Raw genomic sequence first — 17,479 nt, 5'->3', positions numbered from 1 at the left:
CATTAAAGTTTGTCCCTTTTGAGCTTTACACATCCATGAGAGCGTTTACGAACAAATATAACATTGAGCACCAGGCTCCGATCTTCGTAAGGCCGAACTTCTTAAATTAGGGATACCCATTTCTCGAGTTAGCCATTGTGTTAAAGTTTGTCCCTCCCTACAGGTTTTGTCGGAAATCCGCACTTTACCACATTGACTGAAAAGTGACTGTACATATTTTTGATCTAGTGTGTGTTTAAGTTGTAGTATTACTGCATTCCACATTATTCACTTGTGTTTGTTAAAGGCCTAATAAATTGTATATTTTTGATATACTTCTGTATAAGAGTAATTATTGTGTCGTACTGTGTGTGTGCTCATCCAAGACCTCAGATCACCCCCACTACTCCTGAGACTTAGCCTTGACTACTCTCCAATCTACCTTGAATTGTCCTGGCTAACTTCGTGGAAGTGTTCCCTGTTTCACTAAACACGGGTCGCCTCTTGACCATCTGTTCACCAGAGCAGGGATCAGAAATCCATTCTAACATGGATCTGTGCAGCTCTGGCCTTTCTCATCAGTGTGTGGGACACAACCTATTCCCTTGCTCAACAACCTATTCCCTTGCTCATGTTCGTGGCCTAGGCCTGGAGTGCTGACTGCCACGCTACGTTTAAGCTTTGTGCCACAATATGGCTGCTAGTATCTAAAATGGCTGCTATTTCTGCATGTGCACTACACCTGTAAAACATGCAATAATATGATTTTGTAGAAGACTGCAAGAGCACCCCCCTTCCCTCTGGTTTCGTACATTACCAATGACGTCCTTTGGGTGCCTTATTCTAAAGCACCTGGGGGGTGCAAAAGTTCAGCTCTCCTTCCTAACATTTAGCTCAAGCATTCTATTCACAATGTTTAGTTCTTTGTCTTCTCTTGCTTACGCAAGTGGAAATGTTAGATATATAGAGCCCACTGGCGCTGTGCCCAGAGACCTGAGCTACATCTCAAGGGGTGGGGCCCCTGAAACATGACTCAGAAACTCACTCTCTTTTACAGACTGAGGTTTGGAACGTACTGCTCCAATTGTGTTTAGGTTGGATTGATTTGCATGAAGCTGGCCTCTTGATATACCACAGATAAGCAAAACAAATTATGGAAAATACTGCCCAAGGTATTCCCATAGTAAGAACGTTTTAGCTCAAGCACGGGCATCATATTTTTGTTCTCCCACAGCAGTTTAGTTTCTAGGCAATATGCTGGCCCACCTTAAACATCTAAAACGCGACCCCACCATGCAAGAGCCAACTCTGCCCATCGGATAGCCAGTCCACCAGTCTGCCTATCTCTCTCCCCGGATTTTGTTTCTTGCTTTCCTTTCTTCTCTTTCTAACTCATCTGTCAACCATCACTTAATCCATATCTCCCCTTGTTTTCTTTTAGACAACCCCTATTTCCTCCTCGCTGTGCATATTTGTACATATTTTCTTCCCTTTATCTCCCTCCCGCTTTCTCTGCCTACTGTCATCTCTTTCCATCTCCCCTTTGCCTGCATTTTCTTATATTCTGCAGCGTTCTTAACCTTTCTCTCAATTTATTTTTCTTTACTTCACACTACCTTCCTTTTGTTATTTGTTCTGTAAAGTGTCAAGAAGATTGGGGGTTCGCACCACAAATCACAGCTTAGCAGAGTACCCAGGGCCCATCAAACCCTCCCCTGGCAATGGCGGAGGACTCAGCCATGAGACAAAGCAGTACTGTCTTTTATTTTCCAAACAGATAGGGATCATACAGGAAATGACAAAATCACCAGCCATCACAGCTCCTGAACTTGTGTCAACCCCTCCCTAAAAACCTAAGAGCAAGTTCTATTGGGTAGCGTGGGTACTATCACATATAGGTGTCCCCTATACAAGTGGTCTAACTGGTCCTTCCATGTCAGGTGGGTTTGCCTGAGACTTCCCCAAAAACGATCTATTACATTGTTGCAGGGTCGTAGGACTACCACTGGTTCTTGATCAATGTTCCCTCAAATTTCTTTGGGCTGTGTGCGCCAAAGAATAGTTGTGTGCGGGCTGTTTTTCAGTCATGTGCGCAACCGAGTGATGCGCTGTCGGGCCACCATGAGCTAGTGCTTAGTGATCCGATTCCACAGTGTGCAAGCGAGGAATGTGAATTTGCGGCACAACATGCTCTACTTCAGGGGACATTTGGGTGCTCCCCCCTCCCTCAACAACCTGGTCAGAATGTCACTGAAACCCAGTGCATTTTAAGAAACTCACTGCTTGCTGTCAAATCTGATTTCTTAGCCATTATACACTGTTTTGTGATCGAAAGAGCATTGTTCCTACCTGTATACAAAATAAATAATCCTGGCTGATCTCCTCCCACGAGGCACAGAAAAGATGCAAGCACCCGTTCCCAGCACGTCAGGGAGTTTGAGTGAGCGAGTATTTGACCTTGCTCCAACTTTGTTAGTCATCATGAAAGAGAAACCACCTAGCTTGTAATGATAAGTGGAAAATGCCTGAAGAACAGAGAGACAGAGAGAGACATCGAGAAAAGAGTGTGTGTGCATGTGTTTGTACACGCGTGTGTACGTGAAAGCATAGCTAATAGATCTGGGAGGATATGCATTAAAATGTGTCCTTCAGAAAACACATGGTTTGAAGTTATGTGTTCATGTAAACCCCTAAAGGGAAGGATATGACATTATTCCTGAAAGCCGACTGTGTCAATCTGAAGGACGGGAAACAACTTCCAGTTAATTAGGCAAGCAGCCCCTGTGATGAGGGAATATTCAGTGCTCCACCCTGCTATGTGTCCGCCAGGTTGCATTGTCTTACATGCCCAAGATCACACATGGTGTCACTGTCAGCCACTTTGCGCTGTTTTACATGTCCAAGATCACACATGGTGTGTGTGTCCTATAGCTGGATGGAGGCAAAGGGGCTCTGAGTTGGCTGGGCTTGGTGATAGAAATGGAGTGGAACCAATTGTATGTAACTTCAAACATTTCTAGCCACCTAGGTCACTATCACACCAAGCAGAGTATAAATATGTTACAAAAAATGTGGGTTTGATTTGCTGAACTACCTCCATTTATAAATGGTGGCGCACTGGCGTGAGTGCCTTTAGATCCAAGCTAGCAAAATAAAATGTGAAATGTGTCACCCTGTGTTCAGTATCCACGGATGCATAAGTACTCTTCCGAAACACAAGAAAGCACCAACAACAGCACACAGGTCACGGAAGGACATGAACGTGGACAACTTAGACATTGTGCCAGGCTGCCAGCCAGGTAAGTGACAAGACTGTTCCAACGTCCAACTCAGAAAGCAGACCTGCTTCAAGAATTACAATATTGAATCCTCAAAGTCAGAGACATCATTTAGGGGTCGCCAGAGGTCGCAACTGCGACCTCTGAGGTCTCCCTTGTGACCTCTGTGGTCTCCTTTGCAACCTCTAAAAAATTATATATATATATATATATATATATATATATATATATATATATATATATATATATATATATATATATATATTGTTTGTAATGCAAGCTCCTGGGCTGTGGCCAGCACCATGTGGCTCTTTACTTCTGGAGTGGCTGGCTTTCTTGTTCAGGCCCCTTAGAAAAAGATGAAAAATAAGAACAAGAGTTCCACAAGTCTAACACTTTCAACACTGACCCTAACTAAGAAAGAATAGGAATACAAAATAATGTGTCTTTGTGGAATTCTATACAATAATTGCTTCGACTCATTAAAGGTTTATTTCAGGCTCACTTCAGGGGGTGAGTTGCTGATTTAGTCTGTTCTTAAACACCTCAACTCAGCCTTTCATCCTTCTGAGGTCGATAAATGAGTACCAACAAGGGTTGGGTGATATTGGGTGTATATTTTTTCTATATAAAGCTCTTAAGCGTAAGTGGTATATAATAACACATCATTATCATTTGGTCATGTACGTCTGCTTGCATTCACAGTAATTTGGTAATATGGGACTATACACACTGATCTTAACGATACACATGGTGATCCATTCTTGTATGAAATGTACATTACATTATAGTGATATCGTAACCATATTTCCCGTAGTGTATGATGTTATGTGATGCCACTTCCTGTTTTGTCAATGGGTGAAAGGTCGTGTTCCATCGCTTCTCATGATATCACTTCAGGTGGGGTCAAATAACATCACTTCCTGTGTTGTCATCAGGGGTCATCAGGGGTCAAGGGTCGTGTGATGTCACTTCTGCTACCCCTGGCATTTTGGTGAAATGACGTCCCTGCTCAAAGCCCTGGACAAGTGTGTTCTCCACGAAGGCCACACAGTAGGATGGATCACCTGCCAAGTGCCAACATAAATGCACAAAATAGGTGAAAACTACAACAGTTATGGACAGAAAGCTACATTAAGCAGGAAAGGTTACATCAATGGGGCAAAGTTAATCCAAGCAAAAAAACAAGACTATGGAAAACACACAGAATAAGCGACATCACAAACAGTACTACTGAGTTAGTAGCAAATAATTACTAAAGAACTTCCCGAAGCCAGCAGCCATCTCAGTCAGGAGGACATAGTATATGGTATCACGATTTCATGACAATTCAGTCCTTGCCTTGCCTTCTTTGCTGAGATGACCCACCAACACCATCAGTCATCACACAGAATATTACAGCGCAAAACACATAACCCACTCTGTAATGCTCACACAGAAGCACATAATTACAAACAAAAATACTTTCATTGATTTTGCCACTGCGTGTTGTCATATTACACAGACACACCCCGGCTGACTGAAGCACAGTTCTATTCGGCATACACAGTTAGCATTAGCATATTAAACGCATGTGTATATAACTTAAAGTTAATAGTGAGCAATTCAATCTGGCCCTATCCAAGGAGCACATCAATTCATTAAAGCACGTTTCAAAGTGGTTTCTCTTTCTCGTGCTATTTTCTAAATCAGTTAGTAGCATTAAGGTCTCTCAAATTTTCGGGTGCTGGCGCGGCAACTGGGACCTTTGGAGCTGGTGTGAGTGTGACTGACTGGTGAGGGACCAGTGAGCTGAAGCAGCGACAGTCTGGTGGAGTGGCTCCTGCAGCAGACTGGGAGCAGTTCAGCTACAGAAGCATTAGCCTACTAGAAGAACAATTCTGCACATCTCTGACAACATACACTGTTAAGGTTTGGGTGATCCTTTCATCACGCAACGTGGTTTGACAAAAGACAGTCCTAAACTAGTTTTTCAAAATCTCTTCCCTACTCTGCAAGCTTTCTTAAAAAATACAGTTCTCATATTTTGGGACACTCTATCTCGGCATACAAAGTTATTTGACAAAAGCCAGCTTTTATATATTGGAACTCTCTTTCCCAGTTTACAACACTATTTGACAATGTAGTTTCCTGACTTTGGGAGTCTCTCTAAGTGTTCAGCATTGTTTCACAAAAGACATGTCTTACTTTTTCCCAGCATGCACTTTTTTGGTGACTGCCTGAAAAAGAACACTTGGCGACGCCGTTCAGCCCTTCTCTGAGATTGTAAAAGCATTTTCCCTGCAGGTAGACATTGGCCCCCCAAACCCACCTCCCCCCTTGGACTGGTTCCAGATGACAATGGAAAAATGGTGAGCAAATAATCATCAGAAAACCTTTAACTGTGAGACGTGGCGGTTCCCAGGGCCATACCTGAGGCCTACAAGCCCCTTTGCCAGTACTTAAGAAATGTGACCGGGGCAGGTGCTTCACCCTGTCAGGAAGGGGTAGGGACGAGGATGGGAGGAGGTCTTCACAGGGGGTAGGGAGTATAACATGGACAGAGAGGCAGAGAAGGTTCGAATGGGTCCACTGGGAAAGAGAACGAGACGTGGCTCAAATGGCGAGAGCAGAGGGGGCTAGGTGGGCAAAGTGCCTGCGAAGTGTCACAGAATGTGTGAGGAGGTCGCAAAGTGGATGGTGAGGGACAGAGCAATGAGGGCATGATGGGAGAGGTAGTGCACGCTCATTTTCAAGCCCATTCAAAAATTACATGAACATTATTTGTTCGCAGAGATAAGTGCTCCGCCAGTAAAGTGCATTCCGTGCCATTTTCACAGTACTTTACTTTAGCACACACTTTGAGGATGGTGCTTACATTCTGCTCCGCCTCTTAACTGAGCTATGTGCTGAAAATTGAAATGCACCTCTGTGCACATTGATCTGGCCTTAGGGATTATTTGCAATGCCATCTGCCAGGCATGTACATGGTGGCTCACATTACTTCTTGTTTTGTTTTTGTGTAAGGGGTTCAAAAAGGCATGGAAACATAGTACTGCCAGCATACCTACGCCCGCTTTGCACCCATTAGCCAGTCAAGTGGCACAGCGAGTAGAGCGTTTGCTTTGACACCGGTGCAAAGCTTGCTAATGCAGATTCGAATCCCGACAAGGCCAAACTCAGCCTTTCATCCTTCCGAGGTCGATAATAAGCAGCACTCAGATACCTGAGGGTTCGTAGCACTATATAAATGCCAAATTATTATTGCTGTAAACAATCAAAATTGCGGGGATATCGGCACAAACAGTTTTGGCAGCCTTGCTCCTTTCCACACTATTTGTGCAGAAAAAAAGCCTCCACTTCAGTACCTGCCCTAGAAACTGCAGGAAGGAGCCGGGCTTCGTTTCACGGAGCTGAGAGTGTTTGAGCAAATGTTCCATTTAAACAGCAATTTGTGAACATGATGTTATGCTCACATGCCTTGCCATCTCGCTCTGCGCACTAGCACAGCCAGCAACATCTGCAGACTTCATGCATCTCACTGCCCCATAGTCACAGTGAACAATATCTACAGTCTCTCCGTGCCAGGGCACTTTCCTCATTGTCTATGGCATCACCCTCAGAGTCAGAAAAAAACATGTTGCCCTTTTCATCCGATCCTCCTTGCCGCCAGTACTTTTTCTGTTTTCACACTTTTCAGACATTTTCACACCACACATTACTAATTGACCGACATCCGACATCAGTGTAGCGTTAATGACGGCTCTGAGATTGTTTTTCCACTATTACATAAGATTCGAGAGAGACATTTGACACCAACCTCAGGACTTAGAAGGAGCCGCAGACAGCCTCTATTCCAAGGAGATGATCTGTATTCACTTGGTGGGCTTGGTTTCGAATTTGTAGTGAGGGCGCAGGGCCCTCCAATGCATGTATTGTTACATGATTCATGGCCCCGTAATGCAGGCCACAGCAGGAAACATAACGCACACGCTGCACAGCACTAGCACTCACCCCCTCACTGTGCAGACTCCGAGCATAATGTAAAGGGCATGCCCTTGCTGCCCACCACTGTGCCACTGCTCACTGGCAAGTTCGGCATGGGCCTGAAAAAAAGGCTGCAGCAAAAGCTGCACATACGATCAAGTTCACTGAGAGCTCCTAACGAAGGTGCCACGCCTTACTCAAGTGCACATTCGGAGTGGCAGACGGCCCCGGGAGCAACCGTGTTTGATTGGCTGCAGCACAGCACGTGCAGCCAAGCATTGCTACAGCCAATCAATTCTCCCCCTCTAATTGATTTTGGCCTGTGTGAGCCAATCATATCAGCAGCATTGATTGAGTGACTGGCATACTGGTTCCATGCTGTGTCCGTGAGACGACCTGATAGTACAGTGATCATTTATAGTTAACAACAAAAATCAATACGTGCGCACTGCGCAGTAAAGAAAATAACATGCACAGCATTGAAATCAATGGTGCGTGGCCGCACAGGCGCGCACCTTACAGGGAACCTTGTTCTTGACCCATTACACATCACCCCAGGATTTGTGTGCCCTGATTGGCTGAGGTGGGTCTCCTGATGCCTGGGACCCTGCTTTGTTCACAGCGTTCGGTGTACCTTCTCAAGGTAATGAGAAAGACAGTGTGTCCCAATTGTTGCCACTGGTATAGCCACCTAGCCTGGGAGAGTGATTGCAGGTTGCAATGTTCGTTGGGCAACACATGTAACAATTCTGTCTGCCTTCGCTGGGAACCGCTTCTCTTCCCACCACCGGCAGATGGCCATTGTTAGGCTTGGCTGAGTCACGTAAGTGAGGACCGCAAAACAGAGCTTTTCGGTCTGCAATTAGTGAGGATATATTCTGTTATTTTTCAGGTGGCTCCCTGCCCCAGGAACCAGGAATGTTCTACCCGCCCTTGTCCTTGGCTGTGAGCACTGGCCCTGTGCTTCGTGCTGCACAGTCTGCATCTCTTCGTCCCTTATTCAGAAGCCTGTGGCTTCATGTGAATTCACTACAGTTACTCTATGGTTTCCTTACATGTATGTTATATTCTTCTTCTTGGGGGTTAGTAATTTTCAGCTCTTCCAGGTCCCTTATACTTCCCTGTTGTTCCATGTTGTTAGTTGCAGTGAAGCGGTTGCAAGCTTGCTCTGTGTGACTTTCTGCTTTCTTGCATTTCTGCGTTTGGCTCGTGAAAAGAAAGAGGTTTCTGATAGTATGTACATGTATCTGACCTCTCTCTGCAGAACTGTGTATGCATGTTCTTCATGTATGCACGTGTGTGTCTGTGTAACTTGGTGCAGGGATGTGAGTTTACTTTGTGACTTATGTTACTATGTTGTGGTGTCACTAATGACTTCAGCATGGCTGGATATTCATCATTAGTCAACCTGGTCCAGTTATGGGGTACCTGTATCCGGAAGAGCCATCACTTGGATAGGGTTTGAATGGTTGCCTAAGAGACTATCTGCTCACATACGTGGAATGCACTGGTCCACCTTGGGGTTGACCAAACAGTGACTGGTATCTGTCATTTCTCGTCCTTCGGCAGTCATGTGGAAAGGGCACACGAGGGCCATTCCACGGACCCTCTCTTCAGGTCAATCCCCTGTTTTCCTTTGCTCTTATTACCCTCTCCTTCTGCTTTCTTTCTTATGTGAAACTTGTGTCATTCTTTTTCTCTTTTAACTATTTACACTTTTTCTTAATCACTTTTCTTTTCTTCTTACATTCTCCTCCACTCTCTGTCTGTGTTTTAATGTTCTTTGCCTTCCCTTCTAGTCTATAACATCTTCCTTTCAGTCTTTCGCCTCCTCTTTCCCTCTCTCTCACTATCTAGCACCTTCCCCTCAACCTCGTATCCCCTCCATCTGCCTTTCTCACTTTGTGTTTCTTTAGTCTTAGTTGGTTTTTGTTTACATTATATTCTCCACTTGACTTTTTCGCACCACCTGGGATCTCTGCCCTCAGCTCTGGCAATTCTCCACTTGGCGGGCAGTTGGCTAATGGTCACTTCTTGCCAGAGGACCACAACCCTCCATCCTGGATCAGGTACATTTAGTGTAACGCTCACCTGATTCCCGTAGAGGCGCCGGTCTTGACTGGGCGTATACCGTATCTTCAAAGGTGATGTGTAACACACGGCTGGCTCTTTGGGCTGGACCTCTGTGCACTGTATGTCTGACTCGAAGGGTAAGATGTCTTAGGTAAGTGAACGCCGTGCTCTCCATCTGCTTCGGGGCAGGGTGCTGTAACCAGTTTCTTCACTGGATAAGGGGAGCAGGCCTCTTGACTTCAGAGGACTGCTGTCCGTCGTTTACTGCACGAACGGTAAGTTTCGAGTAATTCTAATGTCTTTAAAGTCTTTAGTAATGATGTTTCTTGTTTTGCAGGGTTCCGGCGATGGCGGATGACGGGCTGAAGTGAGTTGAAGATGGAGCCCGTGTGATGAATAGAAGCGCCTGGAAGCACGTAAGTAAGCGCTTGTTGCCTGCTTCACGATGCGCTCTAACTGTCTTTTTATTTTGCAGGTACAAGTTCGGAGCGGCTGCAGGGTGCCGGAATACCCACTGGGTTAGATGTGGAAAGGAGTAATGGCACGTGAGTATTAAAGTTCCCCAATGTCTTTAAACGCACCTTGTTTTGTCTTTCAGATGCAGGATGCAGCGCCGAAGGCCTCCGGAGCGTGCGAAGAGTTGGTAAGCTTTTGTCTTTCAGATGCCGGAATGCAGTGTGAAGACCTCCGGAGCGCACGAAGAGTAGGTAAGCCTTTGTCTTTCAGATGCCGGAATGCAGCTCGAGGCGTTGGTGACAGCCGATGGACCAGGTAAGTGAAGAGCTGTCACTGAAGACCGTAATGCTAACCTGTTCTTTCTTGTCTTTATAGGTGTTGCTGAAGACTGGATTCAGGATGGTAAGCCTTTTTCCTTAGGCCCAGGATCAGATGCAGAAGACACAATGAGCGTTCTGCTGCAGAGGATGCAGAATAACGCAAAGCAAGATTCATCCATCGGGTGTGGTTTAAATAGCCTCCTGTAGTGCTTAGGTGTCTCCTTCCACAGCCACGCCTAGGTAAGAAAAGAATTCCTGCTTTCCAGAAGAGTTCCAGTGTTCTGAATCTAGGGAGTGGCTCCTGCCCCACCCAACAGGAAAAGTAGTTCCAAACAGAAGAGGATCAGAGGCTCAACTGGCAGGCAAGTAAGCAGCATGGTCTGCTGCAGGTAAGTCCACCCAAGCATTATGAGCCCGGCGCTTCCAGCGCTGGGACTGGGCATATTTATGAGCCTGGTGCCACTGGCGCCAGGACTGGGTCCAAAAGGTCCCAATTGGGACTGGTTGGCACTCGGAACCTGGGTTATGGATCTGCTTCCAAGGGAGTTGGGAAAACCCTGACCTTTTGGAAGCAGAGATCATGACAGTACCCCCCCTCAAGGCCCCTCCCAAACCGGGCTTCTCCGGGGGTTTTGGCTTGTCAGGAAATGTTCGGTGAAATCTTTTGATTAGGCGAGGAGCGTGGACATATTCCGCAGGTTCCCAGGATCTCTCTTGGGGGCCGTAGCCTTTCCAGTCAATTAGGTAAAATAGTTTAGATTTGGAGATCTTGGAGTCCAGAATGCTTTGGACTTCAAACTCGAGTTCTCCATCAACTAGGATAGGTTTTGGAGATTTAGTTAGTCGGGTTTGAGGTTGCACGGGTTTTAATAGAGAGATGTGGAAGACCGGATGTATCTTCATGTGCGGGGGCAAGTCCAACTTGACCGCTCCTGGGTTTACTATGGTAGTGATGGAATAGGGACCAAGGTATCTTGGGTTGAATGTGCGTGGCCCTTTTAGAGGTAGATATTTGGTGGATAACCAGACTTGATCCCCTACTTGATATTGAGGGGCTTCCTTCCGATGTTGATCTGCTCCTTTCTTGTATTGTTCTTTAGCCCTTTGAAGGTGAGAAACAGCTTCCTTAAAGGCTTGGGTGACTGTAGAATGCAGGTAGTCTACTGCTGGTGTTTCAAGATCTTGGAGGGGATCCAACTCCGAGGTTCGAGGGTGACTGCCGTACAAAAGAAAAAACGGGGTTTTCCCAGTTCCCGAATGGACAGAGTTATTGTAGGCATATTCGGCTATCCAAAGGATGTCTTTCCAAGTTTTTTCAGTTTGTTGCAGCATGCAGCGTAAATACTGTTCCAGAGTTTGATTGGTCCTCTCGGTTTGTCCGTCGGTCTGAGGGTGGTGACTGGTCGATAGTCTCACATCACTTTGAGCCGACCGACAGCAACTTCGCCAAAAATGAGAAATAAATTAACTACCTCGATCCGAAATTAGAACCGAAGGAAAACCGTGCAGTCGGACGATGTTTTCGAGAAATTCTCGGGCCAGAGTTGCTGCTGTTGGCAAGCCTTTGAGCGGAATGAAATGCGCCATCTTGGAGAATAAGTCCACGATTACTAGAATCGTATTGTATCCGGAGCATGGAGGTAGATCGGTGATGAAGTCCATAGAAAGCGTATGCCAAGGGCGAGGTGGGATGTCAATAGGGCGTAAGAGGCCTGCTGGTCTTTCCTTTTGACTCTTGTTTTGCGCGCATACTCCACAGGACATTATAAAGTCTCTGATATCTTTTTTCCAAGACGGCCACCAGAAGTAGCGCTTAATCTTTTCTGAGGTCTTGGCCATACCGGGATGTCCTTCCATTAAAGAATCGTGATAACAAGAGATTACTTTTTTCTGTAAATCTGTGCTGGGTAGGTATAATCGTTCTTGGAAATACAATAAGTTGTCCTTTACTGCAAAGTCCTTTCCCTGCAGATGCCAATTCTGTATGTCTGCTGGAGTTACAAGTTGCCTGGCTTTATCCTTAACTTCCTCTATGGATTCTGTGGCGATTACACCCAGAATTCTTTGTTCGGGAATGATTGGTACAGGTTTAGGGTTGATCAAGTGTTCTTCCACTCCCATCCGAGAAAGGGCATCAGCTTTACCGTTCTTTGTACCAGGTCGATAGGTAATTATGAAGTCAAACTCGGCAAAGAATAATGCCCAACGGAGTTGTCTAGAGGATTGGGCTTTTGCGGTTTTCAAATATTGCAGGTTTCGGTGATCCGTAATCACAGTAACGGTGTGTCGGGCCCCCAGCAGATAATGCCGCCAAGCCTTAAAGGCAGACTTGATAGCCAGAAGTTCCTTGTCAGTAATCGTGTAATTGATTTCAGGAGGCGAGAATTTGCAGGACCAAAATGCCACGGGATGCAACTGATTGGTTACCGGGTCCTTTTGTGATAGAACTGCCCCCATGGCAAGGCTTGAAGCATCAGTTTCCACGATGTAGGGGAGTTCGGGGCGAGGGTGTTTTAAGATTGGTGCAGAGATAAATTTAGTCTTCAAATCCTGGAAAGCTTGTTCCGCCTCGGTGGACCATTCAAAACGTTTGTTTTTCTTTAACAAGGCAGTGATGGGCTGGACTATTCGAGAGAATTCGGGGATAAACCTGCGGTAAAAGTTAGCGAAGCCTAACATGCTTTGCACACCTTTTACGGAGGATGGTGATGGCCATTTGAGAACTGCATCGACCTTCTTTGAATCCATACGCACTCTGCCAGGTGATAATATGAATCCCAAGAATTCAACTTCAGTCACGTTGAAAACACATTTTTCCAACTTAGCGAAAAGTTTGTGTTGACGCAATCTTTCGAGGACCATTTTCACGTGTTTCCGATGTTCAGATTCCGATGAAGAATAAACGAGGATGTCGTCAATGTAAACAACAACACACACATCTATGAGCTCTCTGAGGACATCGTTCATAAAATATTGAAAGGCGGCCGGGGCATTGCAAAGTCCGAAGGGCATGACTTGATATTCAAATAGCCCATACTTGGTGCGGAAGGCCGTCTTCCATTCATCGCCCTCTTTTACTCGTACCAAGTGGTAAACTCCTCTAAGATCCAGCTTTGTATATATGCATGCTTTTCTGACTTGGTCCAGGAGTTCAGGGATCAAAGGTAACGGATATCTATTCTTAACAGTGATCTGGTTCAGGGAGCGATAATCTATACAAGTTCTAAGGTCTCCTTCCTTTTTTGGAACGAAGAACAAAGCTGAAGAAGCAGGGGACTAGGAAGGACGAATAAACCCATTTGCCAGGTATTGATCCAGGTATTGTCGAAGGTGAAGGTTCTCAGGCTCGGTGAGGGCATACATTCTACTACAACGAGGAGTAGATCCAGGTATTTATCTGGCAGTCATAAGACCTATGAGGAGGTAGAGAGTTAGCCTGATCCTTCCGGAAAACATCTTGGTATTCTAGGTATTCGGGAGGTAACTGGGGAGTCTCTGAAGAAATTGCTGCCAGTGCAACACCAGGTGGAGGGTGACAAGTAGAGACACATTCTGGAAACTGGACCGTTCTTGCTCGCCAATCGATCAGAGGATTGTGTTTCTCTAACCAAGGTATTCCTAGAATAATCTGAAACTGAGGGGCCTTGATCACATCGAACACGATCTTCTCATGGTGTCCATCTTGACTTACTAGCGTCACCTCTTGAGTGGTATGCGTTACTGGCCCGGAGGCTATCTCCGTACCATCCACCGTAGTAATGACGTCCTTTACAGCCTTGGGACAAAGAGTTAGATTCATCCTCAAAACCATTTCATGATCCACATAATTGCCGATGGCACCGCTGTCGACGTAAGCTTCAATTGCATGTAATCGATCCGGATTATCAGGGCTAATGAGGACCATAGGTATCACGAAATGCGAGGTCACGGAACTGGTTTTCACGCTCGGCAAGAGGACCTCTATTCTTGTCGGGCGAGGTCGTTTCCCTGCTCAGAGTTTGTAACTTTGGTAACTGCAGCTCCTACTGCCTTCTTGGCAGGTTTCACCGGACAGTCTCGAAGAAAGTGCCCTGAGTTTCCGCAATAGAGGCATAATTGCAACTGTTTTCTCCTTTCCCGCTCCTTTTGTGTTAGAGGACCTTTCAGACCCCCTATTTGCATGGGTTCCCCGGAGTCTACTCCTTTGGAAGGAGTTGGCGGTTTGGAAAATACTCGAGCATCAAACTTGGAACGATCGGCCTTCCTGTTCTGCAGTCTGTGATCAATTTGAACGACTAAGTCTATATAGTCCGAACAATCTTGTGGGGGATTCACTACTTGGGCTAACACATCTTTGAGCTCTCCACGTAGACCTCTATAAAACAGCGTAATCCTTTTGTCCTCAGGCCATTGAGTTTCCACTATCAGTCTGTTGAAAGACGCAATATAAGCCAAAAGGTCTTGATTACCTTGTCGCAACCAAAGAAGCTCCTTGTCCAAGGCCTGCCCCTTGAATGTCTTGCGAACAGTTTTTCCATACTGAGCTGAAAAGCTTGAAAATCATGGAGGACCGGATCATCTTGATTTACTAGAGGGATCGACCAGTCTGCCGCATTGCCACTAAGGTACGAAAGCACGAAAGCTACTTTAGCTTGATCAGTTGGAAAGGCTGCTGGCCGGCATAAGAAATGCAACCGGCACTGATTGATAAATACTGCAAACCTCTTTGGGTCACCAGAAAATCGTTCGGGCGGAGCCAGAGGTACATTCCCAGGTAGGTTGATCTGCACTGGATTCATAGAGGATATAGAAGGAAGATTTCCCCCAGATGCGGGTAACGGGGTCTGTCCGGCTTGTGACTGTAGCAATTGTCTAGCGAGATCATCTGTTCGCTCCTTGGAAATAATCAGTTCCCTTCTTAGAGCGTTCGTTTCCTGACGGGCTGCATGCACTTCTGCCCTTAGTTCCCCAAGTAACTGGACTAGCTGGTCGGTATCCGAGGTTTCCATAGCGCCTGGATGGGGGTTTTGTGGTAGGCTTTGCGTTCTGTAACGCTCACCTGATTCCCGTAGAGGCGCCGGTCTTGACTGGGCGTATACCGTATCGTCAAAGGTGATGTGTAACACACGGCTGGCTCTTTGGGCTGGACCTCTGTGCACTGTATGTCTGACTCGAAGGGTAAGATGTCTTAGGTAAGTGAACGCCGTGCTCTCCATCTGCCTCGGGGCAGGGTGCTGTAACCAGTTTCTTCACTGGATAAGGGGAGCAGGCCTCTTGACTTCAGAGGACTGCTGTCCGTCGTTTACTGCACGAACGGTAAGTTTCGAGTAATTCTAATGTCTTTAAAGTCTTTAGTAATGATGTTTCTTGTTTTGCAGGGTTCCGGCGATGGCGGATGACGGGCTGAAGTGAGTTGAAGATGGAGCCCGTGGGATGAATAGAAGCGCCTGGAAGCACGTAAGTAAGCGCTTGTTGCCTGCTTCACGATGCGCTCTAACTGTCTTTTTATTTTGCAGGTACAAGTTCGGAGCGGCTGCAGGGTGCCGGAATACCCACTGGGTTAGATGTGGAAAGGAGTAATGGCACGTGAGTATTAAAGTTCCCCAATGTCTTTAAACGCACCTTGTTTTGTCTTTCAGATGCGGGATGCAGCGCCGAAGGCCTCCGGAGCGTGCGAAGAGTTGGTAAGCTTTTGTCTTTCAGATGCCGGAATGCAGTGTGAAGACCTCCGGAGCGCACGAAGAGTAGGTAAGCCTTTGTCTTTCAGATGCCGGAATGCAGCGCGAGGCGTTGGTGACAGCCGATGGACCAGGTAAGTGAAGAGCTGTCACTGAAGACCGTAATGCTAACCTGTTCTTTCTTGTCTTTATAGGTGTTGCTGAAGACTGGATTCAGGATGGTAAGCCTTTTGCCTTAGGCCCAGGATCAGATGCAGAAGACACGATGAGCGTTTTGCTGCAGAGGATGCAGAATAACGCAAAGCAAGATTCATCCATCGGGTGTGGTTTAAATAGCCTCCTGTAGTGCTTAGGTGTCTCCTTCCACAGCCACGCCTAGGTAAGAAAAGAGTTCCTGCTTTCCAGAAGAGTTCCAGTGTTCTGAATCTAGGGAGTGGCTCCTGCCCCACCCAACAGGAAAAGTAGTTCCAAACAGAAGAGGATCAGAGGCTCAACTGGCAGGCAAGTAAGCAGCATGGTCTGCTGCAGGTAAGTCCACCCAAGCATTATGAGCCCGGCGCTTCCAGCGCTGGGACTGGGAATATTTATGAGCCTGGTGCCACTGGCGCCAGGACTGGGTCCAAAAGGTCCCAATTGGGACTGGTTGGCACTCGGAACCTGGGTTATGGATCTGCTTCCAAGGGAGTTGGGAAAACCCTGACCTTTTGGAAGCAGAGATCATGACATTTAGACTAACAAAGAGGTGCTAATCTGCGGGGTAGTAGATAAACAAATGCTACTCTTGCTGCTTGTGGGAGGGGTTTGGAGAGGACATTGAAACAGACAGGCTTGAGAAGACTTAGATCTTCTTCCATTGCCCTAATATGATGTTAATTATCTGAAAACGTCCTTCTGCGGTCTAATTTTGCAGTGCCCCTTTCCATTCTGCACCCCAGGCAGGTGCCTGCTTCGCTCACCCTCCTTGAAATAGCCCTGCCCCAGAGCATCGCAAACAAACTCCTAACAATCCCTGTTTGCCTCTTCCTTGCAGAGCCTGCCAACAACATGCCCTCTCTATTCACTGCTCCTCTCCCATCCCACGCCCTGCTCAGCAGAAGCCCCTCTTTGTTCCCTCCATCTTGTGTGCTCCTGCTTCCCATCTGGTGCCCTGCTTCTTTCTGCCCGCTACCTCTGGAAGACTGTCATAATCTGTGCTAGGGCCTGATTATGGCCATGTGTGTTGTGATGGTGGGGTGAGGTCACTGACATTCTATGTGGAGTGTTGGTGTGGTGATGTCACTGACATTCTATGTGGAGTGTTGATGGATGTTTGTAGTGCTCGGTTCTACTGGTGTGAGTTGGACCTAATGTGCTGGGCTGGATGGGTGTCTAAGTGCTTTCTCTACCTTATAACTACAGAGAATAACCCTACATGTAAACTACTTACCTTCTGGTGTTCCTGTTCTGTGAAGGAGGCTTAGCTTACCACACTGGTGACGAGGACGGGCCTGCTGGGAAGGGGCAGTGGGTGAAAAGTGCTGCCTTACAGTTTGACATCCATCCAGCTACAGGAAGCTGCAGGCCGGGCGGTGCAGTGAAGTTCCAAGGCTGGGGGACCTGTTTTGGAGCACATTGGTGGGACTGTGAGGTGGCGTTGGGCTGAGGAGGCCCATGGTCTGGAGTGGCGGTCAGTGTGCAGTCTCTGTGGAGCTGTCCAGTGTCCAGCGGAGGTGCCAGAGGGGGCTGCGGTGGCTCCCTCAGAGGTTGAGGG

The 17,479-nt window shown here is 46.7% G+C and overlaps 1 long non-coding RNA gene across 1 annotated transcript in view; it reads left to right on the top strand.

Moving 5' to 3' along the window:
* LOC138493340 (uncharacterized) overlaps positions 1 to 17,479 on the top strand; it is a 50,680-nt gene that overhangs the window by 4,157 nt on the left and 29,044 nt on the right. The window lies entirely within an intron of this gene.

Source organism: Ambystoma mexicanum, chromosome 10, assembly GCF_040938575.1.
Source record: "Ambystoma mexicanum isolate Mex_15411 chromosome 10, UKY_AmexF1_1, whole genome shotgun sequence".
In the NCBI taxonomy this organism is placed as follows: Eukaryota; Metazoa; Chordata; class Amphibia; order Caudata; family Ambystomatidae; genus Ambystoma; species Ambystoma mexicanum.
The sequence above is the reverse complement of the archived record's forward strand: the minus strand, read 5'-3'. Positions and strand labels throughout refer to the sequence as shown.